The 10,450-nt window shown below is 41.0% G+C and overlaps 1 non-coding gene across 1 annotated transcript; it reads left to right on the forward strand.

Annotated features, from left to right (window-relative positions):
* Positions 1 to 6,163: 6,163 nt before the first annotated feature.
* LOC141675530 (small nucleolar RNA R71) lies at positions 6,164 to 6,270 on the forward strand. Its single transcript, XR_012556178.1, has one exon. It is a non-coding gene; the product is annotated as a small nucleolar RNA R71 (small nucleolar RNA).
* Positions 6,271 to 10,450: the final 4,180 nt, after the last annotated feature.

Consider the following 10,450-nt stretch of genomic DNA (forward strand, 5'->3'; position numbering starts at 1 on the left):
GCATCAGCCATCCCAGCACCCTCCTGAGCTCTCGAAGAACCAGCCTCATCACGCCTAGGCCTAGCCATAGTAGCACCTCATGCTGGACACCCTCCTGGAAGACGATAACCCAGCCCATGCTCCTCAGGCTCACCACCTGTCCACTCCTGCATCCTATTCAGAGTCCCAGAATCAATCGGAGCGGCCGGCAACTGCAACTGCTCATGAGACGGCCAGTTCACTCCCACTGCTCGGCAAAGCTTCGTGACCGTGGATGGATAAGGGATGTTCATGTGCTTAGCTCCCCTCAAAAACTTCAGAATTCCTTGGTAGATAAACTCACCAAGGTCCACATAGTACTCCTCTTTAAGAATTCCCCACAACAACTATGCTCTCTCAACTGTGACCTCATGTGCATGTGAAGAAGGCAGGATATTAGCACAAATAAACGCATTCCATGCACGGGCATACTTGTTCATAGCGATCGCCGGGAAGTGACGATACTCATTAGTGCCGGTCTTGAAGGTCCAACCTGTGCCCGGCCTACAGAGAGTAGCATAAATCAAATCCAAGTCGAAATCCTCAGCAGTCTTCTCATTCTAGTTCTCCTCCTCGGGCTTCCTCTCTCGCTGCCCAATCACACGGCGAATCGCCGCTGGGTGATAATCAACCGTCAGCCCTTGGACCACAGAAAACCCATTCTTCTCGGCCTTCACGTTCGCATAGAACTCGCGAACCACACTCATCGGCACTGTTTCGGCGACTCACAAAAAGCTATGCACCCCTTCTCTGCAATCATAGGTAGCAACTCACCATCCCTCCCCGATGGAAAAAACCCTCTCTCCTTCAGAATCGGCTTCCCCAAAAGCCTAGTGTACTCCTCCTCCGCAGCTCTGTCATTCAACCGAGGCCTCGCAGCAGTACCCCTTGATGAATCAGCAGTAAGGACTGTGTTGCTGCTATCAATAGTTCGTGCTCTCTTGGGTGCCATTGAATCTTGAATAAAAGTGTTTAAGAACTGAGTATTTGTGTTTGAGAGAGAGTTTGAGTGTAGAAAGTTTGTGGGGGATATGTAGGATAGGTGTATGTATATATAGGATGTGAATTAGGTTAAAACTAGATTAGGAGTGGGGTTGAGGGATAAAATGATGGGGTAGTAGGAAAAAATCCTGGGTTTATGGGCTAAAATTGGTTTTTTTATTTTTCTGATTTTTTTGATTTTTTTCTGAACTTAAAAAAAATTCTGACAGTCGACCCCTGAGCGGTCGCTCAGCAGAGGTGAGCGGGCGCTCAGGGGGTCACTGGAAAAAAAAAATTTCAGTCCCATTTTTCTGATTTTTTTGTGTTTGGATAGGTTATTAACTTCTAAGGGTTTCTGTAACAACAAATCATGGGATGCCTCCCCCGCAGCGCTTCTTTTTCGTCATTAGCTTAACGTTGCGTACCTTTCTCAAGTAGTCAATAAAATGGCACTAACCACTTCTCGGTTTGCCATGTCCCCATAGTAGTGCTTCAAACGCTGGCCATTAACCTTGAATGCTTGATCCGGATCATTCTCAAAAATTTCCACCACTCCATGTGGAAACATAATTTTGACAATAAAATATCCAGACCACCTTGATTTCAACTTCCCAGGAAAAAGTCGGAGACGAGAGTTGAATAAGAGAACTTGTTGCCCCGGCACGAATAACTTATTATGTAGCTTCCTATCGTGCCACCTCTTCACCTTTTCCTTGTACATTTTGTTATTCTCATACGCTTGAAGTCGGAATTCATCAAGTTCATTAAGCTGAAGCATTCTCTTCTTACCAGCTGCATCTAAATCCAGATTCAACTTTTTCAACGCCCAGTAGGCCTTATGCTCAAGCTCCGCAGGTAAATGACATCCCTTACCATACACCAGCTGAAACGGGGACATACCAAGTGGAGTTTTGTATGCTGTTCTGTAAGCCCAAACAGCTTCATCGAGCTTTAAAGACCAATCCTTCCTTGACGGACAAACAACCTTCTCTAGAATGTGCTTGATCTCTCTGTTGGACACTTCCGCTTGACCATTTGTTTGCGGATGATAGGCAGTAGCAACTCGATGATTCACATTATAACGCTGCATCATAGAAGTGAACTTACGGTTGCAGAAATGCGACCCTTCATCACTTATGATTACCCGAGGTGTTCCAAACCTTGTGAAAATCTGCTTATGAAGAAAATTCAGCACTGCCTTTGCATCATTTTTCGGTAGAGCTTTGACTTCTACCCATTTTGAGACATAATCGACTGCCAGCAAGATGTAATAATTATTGCAGGACGAGACAAAAGGCCCCATGAAATCGATTCCCCAAACATCAAAGACCTCGACTTCAAGCATCATATTTAACGGCATCTCATCCTTTCTCGTCAAATTTCCCACTCTTTGGCAACAATCACACCTTAAAACAAACTGATGAGCATCCTTAAACAAAGTAGGCCAGAAAAAACCTGCTTGCAGAATACGAGCTGCCATCTTCTCACCATCATAGTGCCCACCATAAACTGTGGAGTGGCAGTCTCGTAATATCCCCTCCGTCTCACAGAACGGGATACATCTCCTGATGATCTGGTCAGCTCCCTGTCTAAACAAATATGGTTCATCCCACATATACCACTTCACCTCATGCAGAAACTTCTTCTTTTGAGATGAGGTCAAATTAGGAGGCATTATATTGCTGACAAGATAGTTTATAATATCTGCAAAACATGGCTCTTCCTCCTGAACTGCGAACAACTGCTCATCCGGAAAAGATTCATTGATCAATGTCTTATCTTATGAAGTAGACTCGGGATTCTCCAACCTAGAAAGATGGTCAGCTACTTGATTCTCAGTACCTTTTCGATCCTTGATCTCTAACTCAAATTCCTGAAGTAAGAGCACCCAACGAATGAGTCTCGGCTTCGAATCCTTCTTGGAAACCAAATAGCGAATGGCCGCATGATCAGTGAATACTGTCACTTTTGTCCCAAGAAGATAAGATCAAAATTTCTCGAAACCAAAGACTATAGCCAAAAGCTCCTTCTCCGTAGTGGTGTAGTTCATTTGGGACCCATTTAAGGTCTTACTCGCATAGTAGACCACATGAAAGAGATTCTTCTTGCGCTGCCCAAGAACTGCACCTACCACATAATCACTTGCAACACACATCATCTCAAACGGCTCTGTCCAATCTGGTACTGTAATAACTGGTGCAGTGATCAAACTCTTCTTGAGAGTCTCGAATGCCGACAAACAATCATCATCAAATTTGAAAGGTACATCTTTCTCAAGCAAGTTGCATAATGGCTTAGATATCTTTGAAAAGTCCTTGATGAACCGCCGATAAAAACCCGCATGACCAAGAAAACTACGGATTCCTTTCACAAAAATAGGTGGTGGAAGATTTTCAATGACTCCCACCTTGGCCTTGTCCACCTCCAGACCCTTGCTAGAGACCTTATGCCCAAGAATAATGCCTTCACGCACCATAAAATGACATTTCTCCCAATTGAGCACCAAATTAGTTTCCACGCACCTTTTGAGTACGGCACGAAGATTATTCAAACATTCATCATACGAATGTCCAAAGACGGAGAAGTCGTCCATGAACACCTCGACATTATTTCCAATCATGTCAGAGAATATCGCCATCATACATCTCTGAAAAGTGGCCGGTGCGCAACATAACCCAAAGAAACTCTGCGAAAAGCGAACGTGCCAAATGGACACGTGAAGGTGGTCTTTTCCTGATCTTCTGGTGCAATACAAATCTGATTATACCCTGAATAGCCATCCAGAAGACAATAATACTCATGACCAGCCAACCTGTCAATCATCTGATCAATGAATGGGAGAGGGAAGTGATCCTTCCTCGTGGCTTTGTTCAACTTTCGATAATCCATGCATACTCTCCATCCCATAATTGTTCGAGTGGGGATGAGCTCGTTCTTCTCATTTGCTACCACAGTAATACCTCATTTCTTAGGCACACATTGTACGGGGCTCACCCAAGAACTGTCAGAAATAGGATAAATGATGCCTGCATCCAGCCATTTCAGAATTTCTTTCTTCACCACCTCCTTCATGATAGGATTAAGTCTGCGTTGCTGCTCAACAGTTGGCTTACTACCTTCTTCTAGCAGAATTTTATGCATACAATATGAAGGGCTGAATCCCTTGATGTCTGCTATGGTCCATCCAATAGCTGATTTGAATTCTCTCAAAATCCTTAAGAGCTTGTCTTCCTCACTTCCTGAAAGGTCAGATGCAATAATAATAGGTAAAGTAGATGCATCACCTAAAAAATCATACCTCAAGTGTTCAGGTAATGGCTTGAGCTCCAAGGTAGGTGCTTCCTCTACTGATGGTTTGAGCTTTCCTTCAGCATTCTTGAGGTCAGAAGTACCAAGAGATTTAAACGGCATGTCCAGCTTTCGCTTCCAGGGAGAAGCATTCAGATATTGTAATTGCTCGTTGCCATCTTCATCACCACTGTCAAAATCCCCCACTAAGGCCTTTTCCAATGCATCAGACATTAGCATGTGATCGAGTTCTGAAGTAACCGCAGAATCAATCACATCCACTTTTAAGCACTCCTCGTCTTCTGTAGGGAATTTCATTACCTTGAACATGTTGAAGGTCACATCCTGATCTTGTACCCGCATAGTAAGTTCACCTTTCTGCACATCTATCAAGGTACGACCAGTAGCCAAGAAAGGTCTTCCCAAGATTATGGGAATCTTCTTATCTTCCTCGAAATCCAGAATAACAAAATCTGCAGGAAAGAAGAGCTTATCCACCGTGACTAGCACATCCTCCACTATGCCCCTTGGGTAAGTAATAGAACGATCAGTCAATTGTAGAGACATGTATGTGGGTTTTGGATCAGGCAAATCCAACTTTTTAAAGATCGACAACGGCATCAGATTGATGCTTGCTCCCAAATCACAAAGGCACTTGTCAAAAGTCAACTTGCCAATGGTGCAAGGAATTGTGAAGCTACCTGGATCTTTAAGCTTTGGAGGTAACTTTTGCTGCAGAATAGCGCTGCATTCTTCCGTTAGAGCAACGGTCTCAAGGTCATCCAGTTTCACCTTCCTTGAAAGAATACTCTTCATAAACTTCGCATAACTAGGCATTTGCTCCAGAGCCTCAGCGAAAGGTATATTAATGTGAAGTTTCTTGAACACCTCCAGAAACTTACCGAACTGTTTATCCAGCTTTTGCTGCTGCAATCTCTTAGGGAAAGGTGGTGGAGGATAGAGCTATTTCTCCCCTGTATTACCCTCGGGCAGAGTGTGTTCAACAGTAGTCTTCCTTGGTTCCGTCGCTTTCTCCTTTTGCTTAGCTTCTTCATCTCTAACTTCAGCTTCTCCTTCTTTTGCCTTTTCAGCATCAACAACTTTCCCAGATCTTAAGGTAATAGCCTTGACTTGCTCTTTAGCTTCCTTCCTGCCTGGTACTTTCGTGTCACTGGGAAGTGTGCCAGGTTGACGATTGAGCACTGTATTGGCTATTTGACCGATTTGATTTTTCAAGGTCTTGATAGAAACCGCCTGACTCTTGCATACCAGCTTAAGTTCCTCAAAATCAGCACTAGTGGGTGCAGCTGCACTTCCCTGTTGAGGATATGATTGTCTTTGAGCATACTGCTGTGGTTGCTGGAATCCAGGTGGATTAAACTATTTACCCACACCTTGCTGATATGGTGGCTGAATAGCATTCTGATTATTACCCCAGCTGAAATTTGGATGATTTCGTTTGTTAGGATGATAAGTAGCTGACACAGGCTACTGTTATCGCTGATAATTATTCACATACTGAATAGATTCGTTGACAAGAGAACACTGATCCGTAGCATGAGAACCTGCACAAAGCTCGCAGACCTTAGCTATTTGATTAACTCCTTATGTAGCTAGAGAATCAACCTTCATCGACAGCGCCTAGAGCTGCGCTGCAATAGCGGTGGCTGCATCGACTTCCAGAATACCTGCTACCTTCCCAGGCATCATCCTCTGAGTTGGGTTTTGATGCTCATTTGCAGCCATAGTCTCGATAAGATTATAAGCCTCAGTATAGCTTTTGGCCCATAAGGCGCCTCCAGCTGCTGCATCGAGCATGGGCCGAGATTGGGCCCCCAAACCATTATAGAAACCAGTGATCACCATCCAATCGGGCATTCCATGATGTGGACACTTTCTCAACATTTCCTTGTAGCGTTCCCAAGCTTCGCACATAGATTCTGTAGGTTGCTGCGCAAACTGAGTAAGAGCACTCCTCATAGCAGCAGTCTTTGCCATTGGATAAAACTTCACCAGAAACTTTTGTGCAAGATCTTGCCAAGTAGTGATAGACCCAACTGGTTCAGAATGTAACCAGTCCTTAGCTTTGTCCCTTAGTGAGAATGGGAAAAGCCTCAGCTTGATAGCCTCATCAGTCACGCCATTATACTTGAAAGTGCTGCAGATCTCGACAAAATTCCTTATGTGCATGTTGGGGTCTTCAGTCGCAGCTCCTCCAAAAGAAACAGAATTCTGCACCATCTGAATAGTGCCCGACTTGATTTTAAAGGTGTTAGCTTGAATAGACGGATGAAGAATGCTTGACTGAATGTCATCCATTTTAGGCCGAGAAAAGTCCATAAGAGCTGGATCAGTCTGAACAATACGATCACCCATGATTACTGGTTCTTTCTGCTCAGTTCCTGAATCCGAATCTTCAAAATCTATCTTCTCCGGAATATCAAGAACTTCGTCTGTCTCCTCAGCTGTATCTAAAGTCCTCTTGCGAGTACGAGAACGAGTTTCATAAATGCTCGCTTAAGTACCTGAAACACAACCAGAAACAATAAGTAACAACTACGTCCTAATCACTGAGTCCTAATGACCAATGATGGTAAGTATATAAACTAAACAAATACGCCGAGTCCCCGGCAGCGGCGCCAAAAACTTGTTAGGGCGGAAACACGCGCTAAAAATACACACAAATATACGCGTTCGCAAGTAATATAGAATACATTCTAGTTCGTTCCCACAAAGACTCAAAGTAATTATTGTTTGATTAAACTCACGCACCAACGTATGATTACTTCTCAATGTTAAGACACTAACACTTAGAATTGTTGACTAAATATTAACTACAATTAATTACTTAGTTTATCACTTAAATAACACTTTAATTAACAATATTAAAACACTCATGAGATCATGACTTCATTACTACTTCCTTCAATAGTTATTGTTATTACCTTAGCATGTAACAGTGATGATATTAATCGAATAACACGAAACTGATAAAAGCCAAATTTTATTGTACTCATACCATTCTACCAAGCATCCACAATTAAGATAGAAGTTAAATAGGCATCAATTATGTTGAGTTCCTATATGTCTACAGAAATTGACAACATAACGATTTAAGCACAAGTTATTCCTTTTGATTACACAGGGTAAATAAAACTGTTAGAGTTACCCACTAATCATGCACATCATACATGAACCTATGCTAGCACGGCAAGTTCCAAATCTCAAGATCCACCGTCGCTTCACAAGAGATTAACACCCTATCTTATATGTTCGCGACGCACATAAGACGAATACGCACAACCACTACTAGATATCATACAATCATCACACACTAAGGTATTAAACAATTAACTAAAGAATTCCATAGCAAATCTGTTACGACCCCATGATCACGATTAGCCCATAATAGCACTTATCGTCATCATGGGTTTATATGAAATCATGATAAACAACACAAGAAAATAATAACTAATCTAATTATATTAAATCAGAGTACGTCACAAGAGTAATTAAGTTCAAAGTAAGAAAACTAGCATCCAACGTTACAAGGAAATAAGAATCACAAGAAAATATGCTTCCCCTTCATTGCTGTGTGCTAATACGGTCTTCTTCCTTATTTATGAGGAGGCTACCCGGTGGCTACTATTCCAGCTTTTATTTATGAGGAGCTTCGACAAATGTATGATAACGTATACGCGAGATATTGAAAGGTGTTTGCTACCTGGGACGCTTTGATGAGACTGATTGCCGAGAGACCATCTGTGCCCGCACTTGAGGCAGATTCTGTTAAGAGGAGTTTTGCTCGAGAGGTTATGCATCAGACTGCTACCACTGTTATTTCTAGCTTACAGACAGAGATTATTGAGATACCATCTACTAGTTCAGGAGCTGTGGATAGGACTACTGTTACCAGGATGATTGATCAGACCAGAGAGGAGTTCTTTCAGAGGGTGGACGAGCTGTTCAGTCCACATTGATATGATTCCGTAGATGAGACTTTTGCTTTTTATGGAGAGGCATATATTATCACTTGCACATTCCTACTTCTTTTGTTAACCCAGTACATATCTTGATGCTTCCGACTCGAGTACAGTAGATGACTTGGATGGGATTGCAGTTTCTTTTTGCTATGCTGCAGTTCCGAGTTTCTGGATATATATATGGATATTAACTTTTGACTTATATATCTTTGTATAATAGGGACTTAGTATGTACTATGCTTACATGATCATTGTACCATTGGTATTTGGACATATTGGTCAAACTGGATATTATATATTGTTGTATCAAACTTATGATGATTATGCGATATATCTTTCGTGATGCTTTGTTGTTACTTTTTCGCACAATATTATGCCTGCTGCATTCTGATTTAAATATGTCTTAGCGAACTTGTCAAAAAAAATGGTCAAAAATATTTTTTTATACACCACCTTACCAAATGTTTCTCTGAACAACTTTATGTCAACATTTCCTGTAAATCACTAAAGGTTTTATAAACATTATCGAAAATAAGGTTTGAAGCCAAACTAAATCAATTCTTTATAAACTCTTTTGGAGCAACCCAGAACTTATGCAAAAGATATTCTACGCAACTTTCAAACGATCTATTTACGTTTAAATAAATGTTTTCTTATGAAAATTTTATTGGTGAAATGATTTCCACTTGTGTTTCTCCATAGGGCATCATTAATGCATTTTCCGAAATATATGACAAGTTCATTGAGATATAAATTGGTTCCTATCTTTCAACCATATTGGAGTTTCGTAATTATTTTAGACCTTATTGGTCCGGTTTGAGTAAGCTTGATATTTTCTTCTTATTAATGGAAAGATGCCCCCTAGGAAAAGAAGGGAAACACCCCCAAGGAACTCAAGACAAACCTCTGAGGTGGAAGAGAGTGGAAACACTCAACCCCAACCAACTGATGATCAAGGTCAAAATCTAGAAGAAGGACATAATCAAAATCAGAATCCACCCCCAGTTAATAATGACCCTACTGCTCTTCTACTTGCGTTTCTAATACAACAAACCCAGAATCCACCTGAACCTAGAAGGCTCTGAGTAGAGCAAACTCATTCTACTGTAACCTTTAAATCCTTCAAATCCCTGAACCCACCTGAATTCAAGGGAACAACTGATCCCATAGAAGCTAGAATTTGGCTCCGGGAAATTGAGAAAACCTTTGAGATTGTGGAAGTGAAAGAAGACAAGAAAACCATGTTTGCTGCATTTATGTTAAAAGGTGAAGCTACTTATTGGTGGGAAGCTAAGAGAGCTATCGAAGATAACCCGGTAATTCCGTGGGAAAGATTTACTGCTTTATTCTTTAAAAAATATTTCCCCAAACACTTAGAACAACAAATGGAATTAAAGTTTTTGGAGCTGAAGCAAGGGAGCATGACTATCACGGAATATGAAAATAAGTTTTCAGAACTCTGTTAGGGCGGAAACACGCGCTAAAAATACACGCAAGTATACGCGTTCGCAAGTAATATAGAATACTTTCTAGTTCGTTCCCACAAAGACTCAGAGTAATTATTGTTTGATTAAACTCACGCACCAACGTATGATTACTTCTCAATGTTAAGACACTAACACTTAGAATTGTTGACTAAATATTAACTACAATTAATTACTTAGTTTATCACTTAAATAACACTTTAATTAACAATATTAAAATACTCATGAGATAACAACTTCATTACTACTTCCTTCAGTAGTTATTGTCATTACCTTAGCATGTGACAGTGATGATATTAATCGAATAACACGAAACTGATAAAAGCCAACTTTCATTGTACTCATACCATTCTACCAAGCATCCACAACTAAGATAGAAGTTGAATAGGCATCAATTATGTTGAGTTCCTATATGTCTACAGAAATTGACAATATAATGATTTAAGCACAAGTTATTCCTTTTGATTACACAGGGAAAATAAAACTATTAGAGTTACCCACTAATCATGCACATCATACATGAACCTATGCTAGCATGGCAAGTTCCAAATCTCAAGATCCACCGTCGCTTCACAAGAGATTAACACTCTATCTTATATGTTCGCGACGTACATAAGACCAATATGCATAACCACTACTAGATATCATACAACCATCACACACTAAGGTATTAAACAATTAACTAAAGAATTCCAT

Source organism: Apium graveolens, chromosome 7, assembly GCF_009905375.1.
Source record: "Apium graveolens cultivar Ventura chromosome 7, ASM990537v1, whole genome shotgun sequence".
In the NCBI taxonomy this organism is placed as follows: domain Eukaryota; kingdom Viridiplantae; phylum Streptophyta; class Magnoliopsida; order Apiales; family Apiaceae; genus Apium; species Apium graveolens.